Source organism: Chiloscyllium punctatum, chromosome 10, assembly GCF_047496795.1.
Source record: "Chiloscyllium punctatum isolate Juve2018m chromosome 10, sChiPun1.3, whole genome shotgun sequence".
NCBI classification, from domain to species: Eukaryota; Metazoa; Chordata; class Chondrichthyes; order Orectolobiformes; family Hemiscylliidae; genus Chiloscyllium; species Chiloscyllium punctatum.
Window position 1 is genome coordinate 64,490,384 of NC_092748.1, and position 6,173 is coordinate 64,496,556.

Below are 6,173 nucleotides of genomic sequence, written 5' to 3' on the forward strand. Positions count from 1 at the left end.
TGACCACAGTGTTGTGATATCTACCATGGGTAGGGCAAGGAGGCAGGTTCCAAATCCACTCAAGCAGGACAGGTATTGTTGGCATCAATCTGATTTACATAGACTCTCCAGTCAATTGAGACAACAATCACACCTGATCCTCCCAACCATCCCCTCAAAGGTATTGGAGTTGCTGTGGCAACATACACTTTTGCGTGCATGTTGTAGCCTCGACCTGCAGACAGCTCTGGTCCATCACATGATTTACCAGGAATCTCTCCCACTCTTATTGCCTGCCATGTTGGAAGGATTGACAATTTGATACTGACCTGTTTGGATGCATTATGAATCAAATGTCAAATTCTGAAGTGGGCAGTGGGCCTTCATCCCAAAGTTTCTGATTCAAAGCAATCCATTGCATTCACCAGACTTCAACCTAAATTAATTATCACAGCACTTAAAGTCTTCAACATAACTTCTTGTTGATCAGCGAGTATTATAGAAAAGAAGTTTCATGAAAAGCTAACTATGAATATTTTGAATGGGAGAGCAGACTCAAGGGCAGGTACAGATTCAGGTCTTTACATATTCTAATGTTAATGTAACTTGCAGCACAGTATAAACATTAAGGAAATTGTATAGTCTTCTTCAGTTCCATGGTTTTAGCACCTGTAATCATGGCTCTCCAACCACTTTTGTATTTAATATCAGCCAACATCTTGGTATTGTTCTCATATTTTATGTCAGTTCGACTTCCAATCACTACTAGATGTTCTAGTTTCTCTCTCCGAAGTATACAACCAAAGAACTGCAGTTGACTCTTGAGGATGTTCTTCTTGAATGCTTACCTTCCGCAAACATCCTCAGTAGCCATACGTTGTCCATCTGTTTGTTCTCATACATCTCAGAAATCACATCAGTTGCGTGTATTTTATTTTTAATTGTCTTTCTTAAATTTCAAATATGACATTCCTATAGTAATGTTGACCAGATACAACATTTTAGAATTTTTTTCTGCTTTCCATAGCCATCTTCTTTAATGGATAGTATATGATTGAATATTCTAGCTGTTCACTTACAATTTATTCATGGTGTAATTCTTGAGAGTTCAATGGAAAGATGTTGAATTTATTGTGTTAAGCTGTTTTGCCTCTTTTGCCTGTTGGAGGTGAATTGATCTTTGACTGTAGCTCAAAACATTTGGTACCAAATGTGTATCCAATTTAAGGCAAATTCAAGAATGATTTCAAATGATTTGAATGGAAAATAATACTGCTGATGTGTGCTTTGTCCACCAATGTCATTCTCTTTATTTTTTGCCAGTTCTTTCTGTTTTCACTTCAGACCTCTGGAATCTCCAGCCTTTTTTAAAAATTCTGCTTTTCTTTTGCAATATTCTCCAATATATATTGCATGTTTTCATTTTCTTGTACATCTCTGCCAAACCCTTTCACTGTGTTAACCGTTTATTGAATCCTTTTTCTTTAATGCTCTAAAATGACAAAACTCATTATTAGCAGAATTTAACAGATTCCTGTTTGCAGGCCACTAAATGCATCAACTCCTCATCTATTGTTGTATTATTGCATACAACTATGATTAGACAAGCATGTACCTTTGAGAGAGTGAACTGATTATATCCCTCTGAATTCATGCCCTGTATAAAGGTATTACTCATATCTTGAATAATTGCAATATCTGAATTTTGTAATACAACAGGTAAGTATGTTATTCAAGCAATGAAGTTTTGAGAAAGATAATCCAAACTATTCTGATTTCGGATTAGGAGATTGTTGGTGTGAGTCATACCAAGAGTACAACACATTAAGCAGTGAACCAGGATAGCTCAGTCGGTAAAGTATCAGACTTTTGGGGTTGGGGATGTAGCTCAGTGGTAGAGTGCACACTTTGAATGTGTAAGGGCCCGGGTTCAATCCCTGGCATCTCCAACAAGCTCCATTTGGGTGGTTAGCACTGCTGTCTCACAGTGCCAGGCACCCTGGTTCAATTCCAGCCTCAGGCAACTGTCTGTGTAGAGTTTGCACATCTCCCCGTGTCTGCGTGGGTTTCCTCCCACAGTCCAAAGATGTGTAGGTTGGCCATGCTAAATTGCCTGTAGTGTTCAGGGATGTGTAGATTAGATGCATTAGTCAGGGAAATGTAAAAGCAATTTAGCGTCCATTAGCAGAGGGATTGAAGTCATGAAGTGATGTTGCAGCTGTACAGGACCTTGGTTAGGCCACATTTGGAGTACTGTGTGCAGTTCTGGTTGCCTCACTTTAGGAAAGATGTGGAAGCTTTGGAGAGGGTGCAGAGAAGACTTACCAGGATGTTGCCTGGAATGGAGAATAGGTCGTACGAGGATAGGTTGAGAGTGATAGGCCTTTTCTCATTGGAATGGCGAAGGATATGGGGTGACGTGATAGAGGTTTATAAGATGATCAGAGGAATAGATAGAGTAGACAGTCAGAAACTTTTCCCCGGGTACAACAGAGTGTTACAAGGAGACATAAATTTAAGGTGAAGGGTGGAAGGTATAGGGGGAATGTCGGGGTAGGTTCTTTACCCAGAGAGTGGTGGGGGCATGGAATGCACTGCCCGTGGGAGTGGCAGAGTCAGAATCATTGGTGACCTTTAAGCAGCAATTGGATAGGTACATGGATGGGTGCTTAAGCTAGGACAAATGTTCGGCACAACATCGTGGGCCGAAGGGCCTGTTCTGTGCTGAATTGTTCTATGTTCTATGTTCTACTAGGGTAGGGGAATGGGTCTGGGTGAGTACACTTCGGAGGGTTGGTGTAGACTTGTTGAGTCAAATGGCCTGTTTCCACACTGTACGGACTCTATAATCAATGGCTGTGATAGAGACGTAATGTATACAATTGCTTTTCCAAAATGTGTGTTTTTGGAGTACTCATTGAATACCGTCAATTAAAATTGTTGAACTGACACGTTGAAAAACGATCACGTATTCAATGAAATGTTACAAATTTGTGGTTCCAAGTTATGACTAAACACTCTCACCAACCATGAAAAGTTTATATTTATTGAGTTTTTTTATGATGATCATTGACATGTTAGATCACTTGACCTTTTCCAATACGTATAGTTGTTCTTGGGTAATAGTCTTCTGTAGAGAGTACGCATCTGCCATACATGCCACAAGGCATTCCACTATTCTAAGGCTCATCTCATTCATTTTCATCCAGGGAGGATTGTTGCTGCTCCCTGTCTGTGTCCCCATTACCTGTATGATTCTTTGCCTGTGACCACAAACCTGTTTAATATTTAGCAAGTGGAGTGTCTAATGGCATATATGCTGCTCACTGTTCCTCACTAATATGTGTGCAATCAATTTGCTCACTCCAGAGGATTAAGTGATGGCCACGAAAACAATTGTCCTGTTCAGTTAGCTGTCATCAGCTGTGGTGAACTTGATGGACTCATTGGCATAATAGAAGAGAGCTTTGGTCACCTCTTTAGTGCACCACTGCGTAGCAGTGGCCTAATAGTACATTTGTTGATCTTGAAGCCCTATAATCAGTCAGTAGTAAAAAAAGGTTGAGTACTACAGTCACTTTTGAGATCATTGACATGGGATTGCTCGTAAATTCACACTAGTCTTGCTACATGATCAGGAAAATTTTGGTGACCATTTTTGGGACATCCTGACAGAATTGTCTGTTGGACATTTGGAGTTAATTTGTTCACACCTGGAAGAAGTACATGACTGTGCTTATGACCTTCTTTATTTCTGCTTTCTCTCTGAATGGATGCCACTTGACAAGCCTTCACTCTGGTGCTGCCTGCTGCTGGCTTTGAGGCTTCAATTACAGGAATTTTCTTTCATATTTAACTCTGTATAATACGGAGAGTTAATAAAAGATTTCTGCTTCCCGATATGAAGACCAAATATTCCCTCTCTCTGTGCAAACTTAATTCGATTCCACAATATAGAGGAACCTTCTACCACTTCGCCATGCACTATTGCCACCCTGTGTCCTTCCTTGGAGCCCTTTTCCAATAGCTCATAGCTCTGCCTGAATATGCCCAACTCACAAGCCTGACTCACCCTTGCAGGTCCCCAACATTCTTGAATTGAATTGAACTGAATTTATTGTCACATGTACCGAGACATAGTGAAAAGCTTTGTCATGCAAGCAATACAGGCAGATCATTCCCTTGTTCCTCTCCCTTGTGCTGGGGAGTTCAACAAGCTCACTTGATTATCACAGACTCATTTGAACAAAATAGATTGATGCATGCCACCTTTAATCGAATGTAGGCCAATGGCTTGAGGTTTCCATGTGCTGCTGACTTCATCTTGAAGGTAGGATGTAAGTTTGAAAAGTTCTAATATAATCAGCATACAGATAAGAACCCATCACAGGACTGTGCAAGGCTCGACCTGGCCATGGACACATTTCTAACCTAATATTTTATTCCAGGCCTCGTAATGTGATCTTGACATTCTGTTTCTGCTTGATTGACTTACCATCCACCATGCTTCCTGATCCCAGAGCCATCATTAAATTCTGTTCATTGACTTCAGGTCATTCTTCCTCAGCAGCACATCCCAGACAATGGCTACCAGTAAACTAAATGTTTATCAAGCATATGTATAACTACTCACATGGGTTTAGTCCCCTAGGTCAATACATGCTCTGTTCAGTGAATTTTGCAAATTACTAATAAGGAGAATGCTGCTTTATCTGAGATGTTTGAGTTAATACATGTAATTTAGTTGTATCTCACTAAAACACAGTATAATTACTAAGGCTACTCATGTTTGTCTTTGTGAAGGTAATTAATCATGTCCTAGCTTGAACACAATGTGCAAATTATTTGCCAGTATTTGGACAACAGGGCTGTGTGTGGTGCTGTAATGGATTCATGCTTGCTTTGAGTTCATTAAAAAAAGAAACAATACATCAGATTTGTCAATCAAAATTGGGTATTTGGAAGAGCCAACGGGTGTGAAGCAATCTGGCCAGGCTTAACAAGAAATTGTGGAAAACAGATTTGTTAACATCTGTTCACAGGGACTGCAAACGTAATGGAAAATTCAGTGCCTAGTTGTCAAACTCCTTTTCTTGTTTACATTGTGAGCACCATTTAACTGTGCATAACATATGCAAGGATATGTAATTAACTCAACATTGTTATGTTAAATAAATGCAACTATCTGGGAGGTGAAAAATAATCTAATCTTGGAAACATCATTGAATGAGAGCAGAAAATGAGCAACTGAGCAACTAAGTGGTTATGAAGTAATAGGTCAGTTTTAGAAAGACTGTCCTTATTTTTTATAGATTTAGTACAGACGATTTATTCTTGTAAATAAAATTACTGAGGGAATTGAGAATAGAAAAGGCAGAATGTAACAAATTTGCTTAAAAGAGTTTCTTAGTGGCCAAGTATTTGAATAGCTTCAAAAACAATTCACCAGTTAGACTAGAAAAATTGTTTGCAACTGTAACTTTAAATTATGCTAACTTCCCATGTGTGTCATGATCTGTTAGGTATTTCCACAAAAACATGACATACTATATTTTCCAGATGATCTGTTTTATTTTTGTTCTGAATGTTTGTATCATATTCTTCCTGTTTTCATCATTGATCCATATTTCTCCCAGAAAAGTTCAGCAAAATACTGTGATAATAGTCTGACCATCAATATATCCATCTGCCAGTCTTTTCAAACACCCATGGGTATTGGTTAAATTCAATGGACATTTGTCTAATTACAATTGAGGTCAAGGAGAAACTTCGTATGGTTTTATGTCTCTGAAAGATTAGCTATGGTTGGTTGCTTTATTTCGAAAAATGGGTGGGAAAAATTAACAATAGTTCAAAGGATCATGTTAGAGCAGAGGAATGATGAAACCATTACCTTATTTTATTTTATGCACTTTAAACTTGTAGTAGGAGTATGTCATTATATTGCTGTAAGGCAATGGCCCATAAAATTAGTCCTTTGTCCTGGTCAACTACTTCAGGAGCACAGCAGTGGAAAGGACACCAATCAGAATACAGGGGCATCTAACCTGGAGATTGCAGCCACCTCTACATACGTTGCAGCTGATATACTACAAAGAGACCGAGTGTCATCAACTTCAAATAATATGCATGGAAGCACTAGATTCAAATATGTCCTGTGTCTTGAAAATGTTCATGTCGACCTATATTATACA

General features: G+C 39.0%; 1 non-coding gene across 1 annotated transcript; it reads left to right on the plus strand.

Annotated features, from left to right (window-relative positions):
• Nucleotides 1-1,856: 1,856 nt before the first annotated feature.
• On the plus strand, nt 1,857-1,928 carry trnas-uga (transfer RNA serine (anticodon UGA)). The gene has a single exon. It is a non-coding gene; the product is annotated as a tRNA-Ser (tRNA).
• The last annotated feature ends 4,245 nt before the right edge of the window (nt 1,929-6,173 follow it).